We start from the raw sequence: 19,624 nt of genomic DNA, 5'->3' as shown, positions 1-19,624 counted from the left end.
GATTTTCACCTCGGTCATATCGTTGTAGTGCTTAGGCGAAGCCCTGCGTCGGTAACTTCATCATCACCGTCATCACGCCGTCGTGCTGACGAAACTCTCCCTCGACCACAGCTAGATCTAGAGTTCGTGGGACGTCACCAAGCTGAATGTGTGCAGATCACGGAGGTGCCGTACTTTCGGTAATAGGATCGGTCGGATCGTGAAGACGTACGACTACATCAACCGCGTTGTCATAACGCTTCCACTTTCGGTCTACGAGGGTACGTGGACAACACTCTCCCCTCTCGTTGCTATGCATCACCTAGATGGATCTTGCGTGTGCGTAGGATTTTTTTTTGAAATTACTGCGTTCCCCAACAACCCGTGCCACCTTCCCGAAATGTTCAGCTTTTTTCATGCTGCCGAGTAATAAAATCGAGTGTGGTAGTGGTGGTGCCAGTACTCCCACATATGCCATTGTGCTTGTGGAAATGTTGAAAGGTATCGTCGGTAACCATCCTAGGAGAGAAGTGTTTAGACGATCCTGTCCCAAAAAATATTAGATTTTGTAAATGCTAATATATTTTATTTAAATAAACTTGGTCAAATTTTAAACAGGTTTGGCCTTAGAAAAAACTAGGTAATTTCCCCGCGTGTTGCTGCAGGGATATAAAGATTAATTGCAGATGAATTGGTTATGAAGGAAAAAATGTAAATGCAAAACTATTGTTTTAACCTATAAATATTTTGTGTTTACATTGTGTGTGAATAACGAGTATGCATGTACACTATACCATAGCAGTTGCAACAATTAGATCGGGGCATTTCGCAACCTTTAGAGAGTACAAAGAATAATTATCGGATGTACTACACTTCTTTTTAGTAACAAAAGTAAATATGTTGATATGGTTTCTTGGCTGAGAATAATGTCAGTGGATGGTGATGTGCCACATTTGGTGAGGTGGGAGGCTTGCATGTCGGGAGAATTAGAGATAATAAGATATGGTTTGCATGGCTGAAAATTGTGTTAGTGGATGCTACCGAGGCACACTTGATGAGTTGGAAGGCTTGCATGTTGAAAGTTTTATATGTAGTGGGGTTCAAATATTTAGGTATATAGATAAGTTGGCAAGGAGGGTGTCAGTGCTAAATCCGGCATAACTCGAGGTAGGGATCCTAAACTAGGCATCTTGGAACGATGGTAACATGGACACAGGATTTTATTTAGGTTCAGACTCTCTCGAAGAGATAATACCCTACGTCCTGCTTTTGATTATATTGATATGGGGTATAGTACATAGTACAGGTATCTACCACGAGATTGTTGTAATGAATATGAGACGATCTTTTGACTAGCCTGGCCTCGGTTTATATAATGCACTAGAGGCCTAGGGATTAGACGAGTCATTGTTTTATGCGCCAAGTCTTATGGAATCTTCCTTGTATACGTCATGTGTTGCCCGAAGTGGCTCATTAGTGAACCATCATGGGGGTCCTCGGCCCAGCCCTCCCGTTTGGGAGATGACATGGTGCGTACCCCCTAGTCAAGGACTCCATCAGTAGCCCCCTGAACTGGTCTTCAAGTTGGGGATGCTTCTTGGTTTTTCTGAACTATTCTTCGCCTTTGTTCATCGGTCTTGAAAGCTAGTTCAACAAGTCTTCTTATCTTCGATCTCAAGGATCGCCGAGGTGTATTAGAAGAGTTCACATGTCGGGCATCCGAGAAGCCCCTTTAAGTTCACGGCCTTTATCAATGCCTCATTATTTTTACGCCATACCTCGGGTTCAAAGTGTGTCCCATGCGGCGGTGTCCTCTTGCATCCGAGCTCCAACACCGGACTACATCTGAGGTGCCTTTTTGCAGCCGAGCTCCAACGACTATCGGCATCCGAGGTGTCATAGATTACCTCGGTCTTGAAAAATTCGAAGGATTTCGGCCGAGCTTAATGCCAGAAAAGTCCTATCGGGAGTGATATGTCTCCAACGTATGTATAATTTATGAAGTATTCATGCCCTCTTTACGACAATTTTATATGGTTTTGGTATGATTTGATTAGGACTAACCCGGACTGACGCTTTTTTCAGCAGATTTACCGTGGTGTCGTTTTTTATGGAGAAATAAAGTTCTCGGAATGGGATGAAAATTTACGATGATATTTTATGGACCAAAAGAGATCGCCGAAGCATCGAAGCTGGGCCAGGAAGTGGTTGAGGGAGCCACAAGACTGGGGGCGCGCCCACCGAGCTTGTGGGCCCCTCGGGCACCCCCTTGACGTGAGTCCGACGCTAAAAATTCTTATATATACAGAACCCTCCGAAGGTTTGATTTGACAAGAACAAGCTCATGTTTGGAGTGACGTATGAGCCGGAAGGATTAATGCTAGGATCTGATTGAGGATTATGAGCATTCGCGACATATTGGATCAAGGGACTCGAAACGATAGTGACAGAGGATGTCAACGAAGATTACTAGAAATATGGAATTAACCATAATGCAAGCAAACATGAATTTCAACAACAATTGGCTGCTGAGGATTTTCAGAAGATCGAATGGTATTTCAAAGACTTCTGTGAAATACCTAAACAATTGGGGATGAACGAATCCCCGATAATTGTGAGGAATTATTCGTACACGTATTCATGCGGAAAATGAGCTGCAACGCAGCAGGCACAATGGATTCTCAAAATACCTGAAAGTATTACAAGGCATCTTGTAATAACAAGATCAACTGGGGATGACAATATGAACGACAGGTGTATGTAGTTATCCAGAGGGATTTATCGGTGATATGGAATTGCAACAGCGAAGGGCACAAGGGTTTCGGGGAAACATCTGAGAGTATCTTCGAAATCTTCTAAGCAACAAGCGATCATCTGGACTGAAGGGGCTCTCCAAGAGAAAGTGGGTACGAGAGCCTAATGTCAAACTTAGTAAAATGTTTAACCCGAATAGACGAGAGATCAAAGTCCTAGAGTATAGACGAGGAATAAAAGACTGTAATACCACCCAATGGCGACGTGGGCCCGTAAGACACACAGCCATGTTAGTAAAAGTTTTTGTAGTGACTAGACTCGACTTCGGGCAAGGAGTTGGAAGGGGACTACCTACAGGCAGTCGGCTGTGATACCAACTTGTGACGCCCTCGATTCAATCGTACACTAATCATACACGCAAATGTGTATGATCAAGATCAAGGACTCACGGGAAGATATCACAACACAACTCTAGACACAAATTAAAATAAATACAAGCTTTATATTACAAGCCAGGGGCCTCGAGGGCTCGAATACATACGCTCGAATACACAAGAGTCAGCGGGAGCAACAATATCTGAGTATAGACATGAGTTAGATAAGTTTGCCTTAAGAAGTCTAGCACAAAAGCAACAACGATCGAAAAAGGCAAGGCCTCCTGCCTGGGAGCCTCCTAACTACTCCTGGTCGTCGGCGGCCTCCAATGTAGTAGTAGGCACCCTAAGTGTAGTAGCAGTCGTCGTCGAAGGTGGCGTCTGGATCCTGGGCTCCACCATCTGGTTGCATCAACCGGAAAGAAGAATAAAGGGGGAAAATGGGGAGCAAAGCAACCGTGAGTACTCATCCAAAGTACTCGCAAACAAGGATCTACACTACATATGCATCGGTATCAAGGAAAGGGGTTGTATCTGTGGACTGGACTGCAGAATGCCAGAAGAGAAGGGGAAAACCTAGCCTATCGAAGACTAGCATCTTCTGGAAACCACCATCTTGCAGCAACAGGAGGGAGTAGAGTAGCATAAAGTAAAGTAGTAGAAGTGTTATCAACCTCGGCCAGAGATCCTTTCTCGACTCCCTGCGAGAAAGCAATCCCGGAGCCATACTATCCAGTTCTCATCTCCCTTTCTCATATCCATTTCTCATCTCAGGTGTCCAGTTCTATTTGTATCGATCGGGATACAACTCCAAGTCTCCGTTACCGTAGGACAGTCTATCGATAGATGTTTTCTTCCCTTCAGGGGTGCACTGTAACATCCCAAATTTTCAATTTGGTATGTTATACATTAGATCATCATGCATATCATATTTTATTGCATTTTGGTTTGCGATCCTCGAAATTCTAAGCAACTCAAGGACCCACGGAGAGAGTTGGGGATTTCACGATTTTCATATTTGAATTTTATTAGATATCGAAACGAGGATCAATTTGTTTAATTATTTTTCTCTCCGAAAATATTTTTATATTCAAAATATATGAGAGGGGATAATATGACTTCCCCAAAAATAATGAAATATTGGAGGAAAAATATTAAAATAAAATAAATATTTTCTTGGTTTTTATTGCTATTTTATTTGCATAGGAAAAATACGCGTTTCTCAAAATTGCATTTTAGGCCCAAATAAATGTTCACCTTGTCCGGCTTATTTTTAGAGGATGGGGAAATTTTATTTCATGATTTTTGGAGTCCGTTTAGTATTTCTTTTCTTTCTTTTCTGCACGTCAGAATTATTTAAAAAAAGTAGACCGACTCCGGGCCGTACCCGAGCGGGACTCCGCCCGTGGGGGCTTTATAAGCCGGGGCCCCGCAGCCCACACCGCCGCCCAGCCCACCCATGCCCCCAAACCCTAGCCGCCGCCGCCGCCGCTGCCGGACCCCGCCGTCGCCGGAGACGCCGCCGCCGGAGTTGACCGCCGCTGCCGCCTGAGTTGACCGCCGCCGCCGCCCTTTTTTCCGGTTTATTTCGGTAAACCCTAGATCTAGATCCTTTTTTTAATTCCGGTTTAATTTTTTTTCGTTAGATCGGTTTTCCGACGGTTTATTTATTTTGCGGACGTTCGTCCGTACGTTCATTTTAACGAACGGTTTTCACCGTTTAGCCGCAGACAGCGAACGTTCGTTCGTTAGCCTGTTCGTCAGTTTCTCTTTTTCTCGGGTTTTTCGCGATTATTTTCGATCATGATTTCTGATCCGATTTTTGATCTAGTATAACTTTTCGCTCGTTTATCGGAATCAGGCGATTCAAGCGCCTAGAGTTTCGTCTTGAAACCCTCTTTCTGTTTAACCAACTTGAACGAGATTGTGCTACTGTAAAATTTGACTTAAGTCCAGATTAGTAAATGGAGCTTGTTTCTTTCGCACTTTGAGTTTCGTTGGTTCGTTCGATTTGATTCATTTTGTAAACCGGAGTTCTTAAGTTGAACTTTCTGGTTAGATCTCTTATTTGGGTTTTACCCGTGCACCCTTGCTTGATTGGTTATGTATGTTATTGTTTGCTTACTATAGAGTATCCGGAGTGCGAAGCGTGCTACTACGAGTCTCTAGGTTTCACGGATCAGCAGCAAGGCAAGTAACACTTTGATCATACCTCTTTACTACCCAGTTTTATTGCATTAGATCAATCCTCAAACAATTGCATGGTTAGGATCTGTTTAATATGTGGGTTTTGGGAAGTAGATGAGGTAGTACCTATTGCCCTGTTATTCATCAAACCTTGGGAGTTACTTCTACGTTGCTTATATTGCTATGCTATGCTCGTAGACGTGGATTGGGTGAGAGATTTTCCATGACAGATGTGAGTTTGTTAATTAATGGTTCAGCTTAAGGTGGCTACTTTAATTTACATCTGGGTGGATTGAGGCACCTGGAGAACCCAGTGATGCCTTTATTTTTGGATATCCCGGAGTACCCATGTGATTATCCTATGGACCGCCACCTAGGCTCAAAGGGATCATAAGATTATTCATGCTAGAAACTTCCGTGTGCAGCCACAAGCTATTATGGGCTCTAGCATAGTTGAGTATGTTACATGACCTCTTGAAGAGGTGGGCTAGCAGGTGTAGGGGAAAGTAGGTGTAACTATCCACCCGGAGTAAAGAGTTATTGTTTCTGAAAGACTGTGTCTCAGTCATCCGTTTCTCAAACATCATGTAGTGCGAGAAATCCAACGGAGGAGATCGAGTCTTGTGGGGAAAAGTGCGCAAACCTCTGCAGAGTGTACAAACTAATCATGGTTAGCCGTGTCCCCGGTTATGGACATCTTGAGTATCTAGTTCTTGAATTATCATGTGGATCTCATCATCATGTTACCTAATTTAAAATTGATTGGGTTTAATCACGTTCTTAATTGGGATTGAGTTGGAGGTACCTTCTCAATGTTTAACAACCACCGTGATAGTTAAATAAAATTTATTCCTTTGCAGTAGGGAAAAATTGGCTTTTTGCAAAACTGTAACCATAGAGCTTTCCACCAGCCAAATATGCATGTAGTGATAGCATTATTCTGTTCATTACTCTCTATGTGTTACATTGCCAGCATATTCCATGTGCTGACCCGTTTTCGGGCTGCAACGTTCATGTTGCAGACTTTTCAGACAACGAGTAAGGTGCCATAGGTCATGGTCTTATACTCAGTGATGCCGTTGGAGTTGATGGACTCACTTTATCTTCCAAGCCTTCCGCTGTTATCGTATTAGATGGCCTTAAGCCATATTTATTGTAATAAGTTCTCTCTTGAGACTACTAGATGTAATAAGTGTGTGATTGCTACTCTGTTATAAATCCTTCAAGTACTGTGCGTGTCAGCATTACCGATCCAGGGATGACACTGATGCACAGAGATCGGACTGTTTGAGGTCTGGTCGCTATAAGATGGTATCAGAGCACACGCTGACTGTAGGACACAACCACTAAGCTAAAGCCCTAGATCACTACTCTCTTCTCATTTCTGACTCCTCTCCTTTCTTCCACTCTTTTAGGATGGCGGATGCAAGGAACAAGTTCGCGCAACCGGATGAAGATACACCTTTTGGACGACACTTGAAGGAAGTTACTAGGTACCTGAACATCGGAATACCAAGCTTCACCGGGACCTACAACGCCACACTACCAGAAGAGGAGCGTTGGATGATTCAAGTTCAAGTTCCAGGAAGGACGTTCATGACAGTCACTGAGCCCATAGAGTTTTCCTTTGATGCACCAACCTGGAGTCTAGGAAAGAGCATGGCAGCCCACATCACCATGGGACGCATTGGAGAAGTGTACCACAAGGATCTCAAGGATACTATCTACCAGATTTGTGGGCGCCGAGATGAGCAATGGGAGATGATCAGCACCAGAAAGGATAGAACAATTGCAGCTTTCATCCAGGAGTTAAACCAGCACATTCATCGCCAGGGAACCAGATGTGCGCAGGCATGATAGATCTAAAGAAGGCAAAGACCAGGATCACGGAGTTGGACGAAGAACTCAAGTCTACGCATGATGGATATGAGGAGGAAATCGCAACATTATTGGAGAAGAATGATGACCTGATAAAGAAGATCGGAGTATTCATGGGAGACCCCGCGCCTGGAGGAGAAGACGACGATTCTACTTGCCAGGAGAACTACATCATCATCGACGACACTGACTCGGACCCCAGTGATGATGATTTGGAGGATGAAGCTGGAGCAGATATCATGGAGTCTTCGATCGATCAAAATTTCTAGTAGACCACCATATCAGTAGTAGTATTCCCCCCAGTGTATATAGTATAGTCCGAGCACTTTTGTAACGATAGTTAGATCGATTGTATGCCTTGTTTGATTGATTGGAGTGATATGATTGTGTTTGTCTCATGTGCATATGGGTAGTGTTTTTCCCTCTAGATCTCATTCTATTCTATTTTCTCATCTTTTCTAAACCCATCAGATGCCTCCGAGACGCGACACCGGATTTGTTTTCCCACCGGAGATCACTCAGTTGATTCAGCAGCAGAATGCCCTGATGCAAGTGTTAGTTCAGAACCAAGGCAACAACAACAACAACAACAACAACAACCCACCACCACCACCGGTTGATCACTTAGCCCGTTTCTTGAGGCTGAATCCGCCGGTGTTTTCCAGCAGCACCGAGCCGATTGTTGCAGATGATTGGCTCCGCAAGGTTGGAAGGGAGCTGACCACTGCAGGATGCACAGATGCAGAGAGAGTGCATTTTGCCGCACACCAGCTTGATGGACCCGCAGCATCATGGTGGGAGAATTACACAGCCACTCCCCCCATCGACACTGTCACATGGGACCAGTTTCAGCAAGCTTTCCGTACTGCCCATGTTTCAGCAGGAGCTATGGCCATGAAGAAGCGTGAGTTTCGCAACTTGCGCCAAGGAGGACGTACCGTTGGCCAGTACGTGGAGGATTTTAGTAAGTTAGCACATTATGCCCCAGATGACGTTGCTACGGATGCGGCTAAGCAGGAGAAGTTTCTGGAAGGACTGAATGATGAGCTGAGCATGCAGTTGATGGTGGCAACTTTCAACAACTACCAGGAGTTGGTAGATAGAGCTCTCATGATTGAAGGGAAGCAGCAGCAGATTGAAAGCCGCAAGAGGAAGTATGGACAAGGAAAGTACAGTACAGGAGCTCATCAGAAGCCTCGTTTTACCCCGAACTCGGGAGGACACCTTCAACATAACCATGAAGGTCACAATCACAATGGAGGGAGTTCGCACAATCATAGTGGCCCCAAGAATGGGAATGGTAATGGAGGAAGCAACGGACAGAACCGTTCCAACCCATCAACCCCAGCCAAGAGGGATCTGAGCCACGTTACTTGTTTCAAGTGCCAGAAGACTGGACATTATGCCACTGATTGTCTGGAAGCAAAGAATGGAAATGGCAATGGAAGCTTTGGGAAGAAGCCAAACCCTTTCAACAGGGGACAGGTGAACCACGTTAACGTGGAGGAGGTTGAACCATAGCCCGATGCAGTAATAGGTAAGTTTTTGGTTAAGTCATTTACTGCAATCGTTCTTTTCCATACTGGTGCATCGCATTCATACATATCAAGGGGATTTGTGGATAAGTATAAGTTGCCTACCAAAGTTCTTAGAACACCTATGTTAGTAACCTCGCCAGGAGCAGAGTATATGGCAAGCGAAGGATGTTTTCAGATGCCATTGGCCATAGGTAGGCATGTTTTCCCCTCAGACTTGATGATTTTGGAGTCGCAAGGTTTGTATGTGATTTTGGGTATGGATTGGCTATCGATGTATGGAGGAAACATCGATTGTGCTAGTAAGACGATTTTTCTTACCACCCCAGAAGGAAGAAGGATTAAGTATGTATCCCGGCATGTGCCGAAGAGGACTCAAGTGAATTCCTTATCAGGAGTTGTACAGGAGGAAGTACCAGTGGTGAAGGATTTCCCTGATGTATTTCCAGAGGAGTTGCCAGGCATGCCACCGGATAGAGACATTGAGTTTTTGATTGAGCTTTTGCCAGGCACAGGGCCAATATCTACGTGACCGTACAGGATGCCCGCTAAGGATTTGGAGGAAATTAAGAAACAGATTAAGGAGTTACTAGATAAAGGATATATTCGCCCAAGTTTGTCACCTTGGGGATCACCAGTACTTCTAGTGGAGAAGAAGGATGGATCATTGAGGATGGTTGTTGATTATCGTGGATTGAATGAAGTGACCATCAAGAACAAGTACCCACTGCCGATGATCAATGATCTATTGGACCGACTACAAGGAGCTAAAGTATTTTCCAAGATTGATTTGCGATCAGGATACCATCAGCTGAAGATTCGAGAGTAGGATATACCTAAGACATCTTTTACCACAAGGTATGGGCTATATGAGTACACTGTTATGTCATTTGGCTTGACTAACGCACCTGCCTATTTCATGAACATGATGAACAAAGTGTTTATGGAGTTTATGGAGTTCATTGATGATATTCTGGTCTATTCGAAGAATGAAGAGGAGCATAAGGAGCATTTGCGTTTGGTACTTGGAAAGCTCAGAGAACATCAGTTATATGCCAAGTTCAGCAAGTGCGAGTTTTGGTTGAAGGAAGTTGGATTCCTCGGACATGTTATATCCGGAGAAGGAATAGCAGTAGACCCCACCAAGGTTATCACTGTGACAAATTGGGAAGCACCCACATCAGTTGGAGAGGTCCGTAGTTTTCTTGGACTCGCAGGATACTACCGGAGGTTCATTGAGAATTTCTCGAAGATTGCAAAGCCTATGACCGAGTTGTTGAAGAAGGACACCAAGTTCAATTGGACTGAGGAATGTGAGGCTAGTTTTCAGGAGTTGAAGAAACGCTTGGTTACAGCGCCAGTGTTGATTCTGCCAGATCAACGCAAGGATTATGAAGTGTATTGTGATGCTTCTCGTCGAGGACATGGAGCAGTGCTTATGCAGGAGGGAAGAGTCGTCTCATATGCCTCACGATAGCTAAAACCCCCCGAGTTGAATTATGCTACACATGACTTGGAGTTTGTAGCCGTAGTGCATGCGTTGAAGACGTGGAGACATTTTCTCATAGGAAACCATTGTGAGGTGTACATGGATCACAAGAGTTTGAAGTACATTTTCACGCAGAAGGAGTTGAATCTCAGGCAAAGGAGATGGTTGGAGCTCATCAAGTATTATGATATGAGATTGCATTATCACCTAGGGAAGGCTAACGTAGTAGCCGATGCGTTGAGCCGCAAGAGCCATGTCAATACACTCATGACCAGAGAGTTACCCAAGGAGTTAGCAGAGGATATTCGTGAACTATGTTTGGAGATAGTTCCGAGAGGCTATGTTGCAGCATTGGAGATTCAGTCTACTTTGATGGATAGGATCAGAGAAGCTCAGAAGACAGACAAGGAGATTGCCGAGATAAAGGAAAGGATGAGCATAGGAAAAGCCAAGGGATTTCGTGAGGATGAGCACGATACCTTATGGTTTGAGGGCCGCGTTTATGTGCCCAATGATCCGGAGATCAGAAAGTTGATTCTGCAAGAAGCCCATGATTCACCGTATTCAATTCACCTAGGAAATACCAAGATGTATCTGGATTTGAAGGATAGTTTCTGGTGGACCGGAATGAAGGAAGATATTGCGGAGTATGTAGAAGTCTGTGATGTATGTCGGAGAGTGAAGGCAGAGCATCAGAAGCCAGCAAGATTGCTACAGCCATTGCCGATACCCGAATGGAAGTGGGATAAGCTCGGCATGGATTTTATCACGAGATTGCCCAGGATTCGTTCAGGCTATGACTCGATATGGGTTGTAGTCGATCGTTTGACGAAGGTAGCTCATTTCATCCCAGTGAAGACCACTTATACCAGTGCTAAGTTGGCAAAGATATACATGACCAGGATCGTATGTCTGCATGGAGTTCCGAGGACCATTGTATCTGACAGAGGAACCCAGTTTACCTCAAAGTTCTGGAATCAGTTGCACGAGACTTTGGGTACCAGGCTAGAGTTCAGTACAGCCTTTCATCCACAGACAGATGGACAGACCGAGAGAGTCAATCAGATTTTGGAGGACATGCTGAGAGCTTGTGCGCTAGATTATGGATCCAGTTGGGATGACAATTTACCGTATGCAGAGTTTTCTTACAATAGCTACCAATCCAGTTTGAAGATGGCCCCTTTCGAAGCTCTGTACGGGAGGAGGTGCAGAACACCGTTGTTGTGGGACGAAGTTGGAGACCGTCAGTTGTTTGGACCAGATTTGATTAAAGAGTCTGAAGAGAAGGTTAAGTTGATTCGCGATAGACTCAAGGTAGCCCAGTCCAGGCAGAAGAGCTATGCGGATTCTAAATGCAAGGAGACAGTTTACAAAGTCGGGGACAAAGTTTATCTTCGTGTGTCCCCACTTCGAGGAGTTAAGCGTTTTGGAGTTAAGGGAAAGTTAGCACCACGTTTTGTGGGACCATACAAAGTTTTGGAACGTATGGGAGAAGTTGCTTACAAGTTGGAATTGCCCGAAGGATTGTCAGGAGTTCACAATGTGTTCCATATTTCTCAGTTGAAGAAGTGCCACGCAGAGATGGCTGATATACCTTTGAGAGATACAGTGCCACTGGAAGCGATTCAGTTGGATAGCGATCTGACCTACGAGGAGAAACCAGTTAAGATTCTCGAGTTTGCCAGCAGAGTCACCCACAGCAAGGTTATCAAGTTTTGCAAAGTTCAGTGGAGCCACCATACCGAAGATGAGGCCACTTGGGAACGAGAGGAAGACCTACGGAAGGATCACCCTCACCTATTTTCTAGCCAACCCGAATCTCGAGGGCGAGATTCATCTTAAGGGGGGTAGGTTTGTAACATCCCAAATTTTCAATTTGGTATGTTATACATTAGATCATCATGCATATCATATTTTATTGCATTTCGGTTTGCGATCCTCGAAATTCTAAGCAACTCAAGGACCCACGGAGAGAGTTTGGGATTTCACAATTTTCATATTTGAATTTTATCAGATATCGAAACGAGGATCAATTTGTTTAATTATTTTTCTCTCCGAAAATATTTTTATATTCAAAATATATGAGAGGGGATAATATGACTTCCCCAAAAATAATGAAATATTGGAGGAAAAATATTAAAAACAAATAAATATTTTTTTATTTGGGATTTTATTGCTATTTTATTTGCGTAGGAAAAATATGCGTTTTTTCAAAATTGCATTTTAGGCCCAAATAAATGTTCACCTTGTCCGGCTTATTTTTAGAGGACGGGAAAAATTTATTTCATGATTTTTGGAGTCCGTTTAGTATTTTTTTTCTTTCTTTTTCTGCACGTCAGAATTATTAAAAAAAAAGTAAACCGACTCCGGGCCGTACCCGAGCGGGACTCCGCCCGGGGGGCTTTATAAGCCGGGGCCCCCCCTGCCACGCAGCCCACACCGCCGCCCAGCCCACCCGCACCCCCAAACCCTAGCCGCCGCTGCCGGACCCCGCCGCCGCTGGAGACGCCGCCGCCGCCTTTTTTTTTTTGCCGGTAAACCCTAGATCTAGATCCATTTTTTTAATTCCGGTTTAATTTTTTTGTTAGATCGGTTTTCCGACGGTTTATTTATTTTGCGGACGTTCATCCGTACGTCCGTTTTAACGAACAGTTTTCACCGTTTATCCGCAGACAGCGAACGTTCGTTCGTTAGCCTGTTCGTCAGTTTCTCTTTTTCTTGGGTTTTTAGCGATTATTTTTTATCGCGATTTCTGATCCGATTTTCGATCTAGTATAACTTTTCGCTCGTTTATCGGAATCAGGCGATTCAAGCGCCTAGAGTTTTGTCTTGAAACCCTATTTCTGCTTAACCAACTTGAACAAGATTTTGCTACTGTAAAATTTGACTCAAGTCCAGATTAGTAAACAAAGCTTGTTTGTTTTGCAGTTTGAGTTTCGTTGCTTCGTTTGATTTGATTCTTTTTGCAAACCGGAGTTCTTAAGTTGAACTTTCTGGTTTGATCTCTTATTTGAGTTTTACTCATGCACCCTTGCTTGATTGCTTATGTATGTTATTGTTTGCTACGATAAAGTACCCGGAGTGCGATGCGTGCTACTACGAGTCTCTAGGTTTCACGGATGAGCAGCAAGGCAAGTAACACTTTGATCATACCTCTTTACTACCCAGTTTTATTGCATTAGATCAATCCTCAAACAATTGCATGGTTAGGATCTGTTTAATATGTGGGTTTTGGGAAGTAGATGAGGTAGTACCTATTGTCCTGTTATTCATCAAACCTTGGGAGTTACTTCTACGTTGCTTATATTGCTATGCTATGCTCGTAGACGTGGATTGGGTGAGAGATTTTCCATGACAGATGTGAGTTTGTTAATTAATGGTTCAGCTTAAGGTGGCTACTTTAATTTACATCTGGGTGGATTGAGGCACCTGGAGAACCCAATGATGCCTGTATTTTTGGATATCCCGGAGTACTCGTGTGATTATCCTATGGACCGCCACCTAGGCTCAAAGGGATCATAAGATTATTCATGCTAGAAACTTCCGTGTGCAGCCACAAGCTATTATGGGCTCTAGCATAGTTGAGTATGTTACATGACCTCTTGAAGAGGTGGGCTAGCAGATGTAGGGGAAAGTAGGTGTAACTGTCGACCCGGAGTAAAGAGTTATTGTTTCTGGAAGACTGTGTCTCGGTCATCCGTTTCTCAAACATCATGTAATGCAAGAAATCCAACGGAGGAGATCAAGTCTTGTGGGGAAAAGTGCGCAAACCTCTGCAGAGTGTACAAACTAATCATGGTTAGCCGTGTCCCCGGTTATGGACATCTTGAGTGTCTAGTTCTTGGATTATCATGTTGATCTCATCATCATGTTACCTAATTTAAAATTGATTGGGTTTAATCACGTTCTTAATTGGGATTGAGTAGGAGGTACCTGATACGTCTCCAACGTATCTATAATTTTTGATTGTTTCATGCTATTATATTACCCCTTTTGGATGTTTATGGGCTTTATTTTACACATTTATATCATTTTTGGGACTAACCTACTAACTGGAGGCCCAGCCCTTATTGCTGTTTTTTGCCTATTTCAGTATTTCGAAGAAAAGGAATATCAAACGGAGTCCAAACGGAATGAAACCTTCGGGAGCGTGATTTTTGGAACGAACGTGATCCAGAGGACTTGGAGTGCAAGTCAAGAAGCAGCCAAGGCGGCCACTAGAGGGTAGGGCGCCCCCCTACAGGGCGCGCCCCCTGTCTTGGGGGCCCCTCGGGCGACCACCGACGTACTTCTTCCTCCTATATATACCTACGTACCCCGAAAACATCCAGGGAGCCACCGAAACACAATTTCCACCGCCGTAACCTTCTGTATCCATGAGATCCCATCTTGGAGCCTTCGCCGGCGCTCCGCCGGAGGGGGAATCGATCACGCAGGGCTTCTACATCAACACCATAGCCCCTCCGATGAGTGGTGAGTAGTTTACCACAGACCTTCGGGTCCATAGTTATTAGCTAGATGGCTTCTTCTCTCTTTTTGGATCTCAATATAATGTTCTCCCCCTCTCTTGTGGAGATCTATTCGATAAACTCTTTTTGCGGTGTGTTTGTCGAGATCCGATGAATTGTGGGTTTATGATCAAGTTTATCTATGAGAAGTATTTGAATCTCTTTTGAATTCTTTTATGTATGATTGGTTATCTTTGCTAGTCTCTTCGAATTATCAGTTTGGTTTGGCCTACTAGATTGATCTTTCTTGCCATGAGAGAAGTGCTTTGCTTTGGGTTCAATCATGCGGTGTCCTTACCCAGTGACAGAAAGGGTTGGAAGGCACGTATTGTATTGTTGCCATCGAGGATAAAAGGATGGGGTTTATATCATATTGCATGAGTTTATCCCTCTACATGATGTCATCTTGCTTAACGCGTTACTCTGTTCTTTATGAACTTAATACTCTAGATGCAGGCAGGAGTCGGTCGATGTGTGGAGTAATAGTAGTAGATGCAGGCAGGAGTCGGTCTACTTGTTGCGGACGTGATGCCTATATACATGATCATGCCTAGATAATCTCATAATTATTCGCTTTTCTATCAATTGCTCGACAGTAATTTGTTCACCCACCGTATTACTTATACTATCTTGAGAGAAGCCTCTAGTGAAACCTATGGCCCCGAGTCTATCTTTTATTATATTTGCTTTCAATCTACTTTTATTTGCATATTTACTTTTTGCATCTATATTATAAAATACCAAAAATATATTTATCTTATCATATTATCTCTATCCGATCTCACTTTCGCAAGTGGCCGTGAAGGGATTGACAACCCCTTTATTGCGTTGGTTGCCAGTTCTTTGTTTGTTTGTGTAGGTGCGTGGGACTTTCTAGGAGTTTCCTACTGGATTGATACCTTGGTTCTCAAAAACTGAGGGAAATGCTTACGCTACTGTGCTGCATCACCCTTTCCTCTTCAAGGAAAACCAACGCAAGCTCAAGACGTAGCAAGAAGGATTTCTGGCGCCGTTGCCGGGGAAGCTTCCACCAAGTCATGTCAAGTCAAGACATACCAAGTACCCATCACAAACTCATCTCCCTCGCATTTACATTATTTGCCATTTGCCTCTCGTTTTCCTCTCCCCCACTTCACCCTTGCCGTTTTATTTGCCCTCTCTTTCCCAATCTCCTCGTATCTTTTCATTTGCCCTTTTTCTGCTTGCTTGTGTGTTGGATTACTTGTCGCCATGGCGCAAGATAATACCAAGTTGTGTGATTTTTCCAATACCAATAATAATGATTTCCTTAGTACTCTAATTGCTCCTCTTAACGATGCTAAATCTTGTGAAATCAATACTGCTTTGCTGAATCTTGTTATGAAAGATCAATTCGCCGGTCTTCCTAGTGAAGATGCCGCTGCTCATCTAAACAACTTTGTTGATTTGTGTGATATGCAAAAGAAGAAAGATACGGATAATGATATTGTTAAATTGAAGTTATTTCCGTTTTCACTTAGAGATCGAGCTAAAGTTTGGTTTTCGTCTTTGCCTAAAAATAGTATTGATTCCTGGAACAAGTGCAAAGATGCCTTTATCTCTAAGTATTTTCCTCCCGCTAAGATCATCACTCTTAGGAACGATATTATGAATTCTAAACAACTTGATCATGGGAAAGAATGAAATTGATGATTCGCAATTGCCCTACTCATGGTTTGAATTTATGGATGATCATACAAAATTTTTATGCCGGTTTGAACTTTGCTTCTAGAAATCTCTTAGATTCGGCCGCGGGAGGCACGTTTATGGAAATCACATTAGGAGATGCTACAAAACTTCTTGATAATATTATGGCTAATTACTCTCAATGGCACACCGAAAGATCTTCTAGTAAAAAAGTGCATGCTATAGAAGAAATTAATGTTTTGAGTGGAAAGATGGATGAACTTATGAAATTGTTTGCTACTAAAAATACTCGTCTTGATCCCAATGATATGCCTTTGTCTACTTTGATTGAGAATAATAATGAATCTATGGATGTGAATTTTGTTGGTAGGAATAGTTTTGGAAACAATGCTTATAGAGGAAACTTTAATTCTAGACCATTCCCTAGTAGTTCCTCTAATAATTATGGAAATTCCTACAATAATTCTTATGTTAATTTTAATAAGATGCCCTCTGATTTTGAGAATAGTGTGAAAGAATTTATGATTTCTCAAAAGAATTTTAATGCTTTGCTTGAAGAAACATTGCTCAAAGTTGATGATTTGGCTAGGAACGTTGATAGACTTTCGCTTGATGTTGATTATCTTAAACTTAGATCTTCTCCTCCTAAGCATGATATCAATGAGTCTCTCAAGGCAATGAGAATTTCCATTGACGAGTGCAAGGAAAGAACCGCGAGATTGCGTGCTAAGAAAGATTGCTTTGTAAGAGCGTGTTCTTCTAGTTTCCATGAAAATAATAATGAAGATCTTAAAGTTATTGATGCGTCTCCTATTAGATCTTTGTTTTGCAATATAAATCTTGATAATAATGGGACTGGAGATGAGTCAACTTTACCTAGAAGGCGTCCCAAGAATTCGGAGTTTTTAGATCTTGATGCTAAATTTGGTAAAAGTGGGATTGGAGAGGTCATGACTTTAAATAGTATTGAACCCACTATCTTGGATTTCAAGGAATTTAATTATGGTAATTGTTCTTTAGAAGGTTGTATTTCCTTTTTGCAATCCGTTGTTAATTCTCCTCATGTTATAGTCAAAATAAAGCTTTTACCAAACATATTGTTGCTGCCTTGATGCAATCTTATGATGAAAAACTTAATTTGGAAGTTTCTATACCTAGAAAACTTAATGATGAGTGGGAACCTACTATAAAGATTAGAATTAAAGATCATGAGTGTTTTGCTTTGTGTGATTTGGGTGCTAGTGTTTCCATGATTCCGAAAACTTGATGTGATATTCTAGGTTTCCATGATCTTGATGATTGCTCTTTAAATTTGCACCTTGCGGATTCCACCATTAAAAAGCCAATGGGAAGGATCAATGATGTTCTCATTTTTGCAAATAGAAATTTGGTGCCCGTAGATTTTATCGTTCTTGATATATATTGCAATCTTTCTTGTCCTATTATTCTTGGTAGACCTTTCCTTAGAACGATTGGTGCGATTATTGATATGAAGGAAGGGAATATTAGATTCCAATTTCCATTAAGGAAAGGCATGGAGCACTTTCCAAGGAAGAAAGTCAAGTTACCTTATCAATCTATCATGCGAGCTACTTATGAATTTAGTGCCAAAGATGGCACTACTTAGATCTATCTTCGCTTTTATGCCTAGCTAGGGGCGTTAAACGATAGCGCTAGTTGGGAGGCAACCCAATTTTATATATGTTTTTTTGTTTTTGTTTCTGTTTAGTAATAAATTTTGCATCTACCTTCTGCTTAGATGTGTTTTTATCTTTTAATTAGTGTTTGTGCCAAGTAGAACCTATAGGATAACCTATGGTGATAGTTGATTTGATTCTGCTGAAAAACAGAAACTTTGCGCGCACGAGAAAAAAATTAGTAAATCACAAAAAAGTGCTTTTGTGTTGATTCTTTAAGCTGCTGATCAATAGACAAATTGCCTAGGACTTCCTATTTTGGTAGAATTTTTGGGGTTCCAGAAGTTTGCGTTAGTTACAGATTACTACAGACTGTTCTGTTTTTGACAGATTCTGTTTTTCGTGTGTTGTTTGCTTATTTTGATGCATCTATGGCTAGTAAAATAGTTTATAAACAATATAGAAGTTGTAATACAGTAGGTTTAACACCAAAATAAATAAATAATGAGTTCATTACAGTATCTTATGTGGTGGTTTTGCTTTCTTTCACTAACAGAGCTTACGAGATTTCTATGGAGTTTTGTGTTGTGAAGTTTTCATGTTTTGGGTAATGCTTTGATGGACTATGGAATAAGGAGTGGCAAGATCCTAAGCTTGGGGATGCCCAAGGCACCCCAAGATATTCAAGAATAACCAAAAGGCTAAGCTTGGGGACGCCCCGGGAAGGCATCCCCTCTTTTGTCTTCGTTCATTGGTAACTTTACTTGGAGCTATATTTTTATTCACCACATGATATGTTTTTTCTTGGAGCGTCGTGTATTATATTAGTCTTTGCTTTTTAGTTAACCACAATCATCCTTGCTGTACACACCTTTTGGGAGAAGCCTACTTGATTAGAATTTGCTAGAATACTCTATGTGCTTCAGTTATATCTTTTGAGCTTGATAGTTTTTGCTCTAGTGCTTCACTTATATCTTTTAGAGCACGGCGGTGGATTAATTTTAAAGAAATTGCTAGCCTCTCATGCTTCACTTATATTATTTTGAGAGTCTTTTACAACAGCATGGTATTTGCTTTGGTTACAAATTTGGTCCTAGAATGATGAGCATCCAAGTTGGGTATAATAAAAACTATCATAGAAAGTGAATTGGATGCTATGATCAATTTGATGCTTGATAATTGTTTTGAGATATGGAGGTAGTGATATTACAGTCATGCTAGTTGAGGTGATTATGAAAAATACTTGTGTTGAGGTTTGTGATTCCCGTAGCATGCACGTATGGTGAACCGCTTTGTGATGAAGTCGGATCATAATTTATTTATTGATTGTCTTCCTTATGAGTGGCGGTCGGGGACGAGCGATGGTCTTTTCCTACCAATCTATCCCTCTAGGAGCATGCGCGTAGTACTTTGTTTTTGATGACTTCTACATTTTTGCAATAAGTATATGAGTTCTTTTGACTAATGTTGAGTCCATGGATTATACGCACTCTCACTCTTCCACCATTGCTAGCCTCCCTTGTGTCGTGCAACTTTCGCTGGTACCATACACCTACCATATACCTTCCTCAAAACAGCCACCATACCTACCTATCATGGCATTTCCATAGACATTCCA

The sequence above is a fragment of the Triticum aestivum genome, chromosome 5D, assembly GCF_018294505.1.
Source record: "Triticum aestivum cultivar Chinese Spring chromosome 5D, IWGSC CS RefSeq v2.1, whole genome shotgun sequence".
Taxonomy (NCBI): Eukaryota; Viridiplantae; Streptophyta; class Magnoliopsida; order Poales; family Poaceae; genus Triticum; species Triticum aestivum.
Note: the sequence above shows the minus strand (reverse complement) of the source record.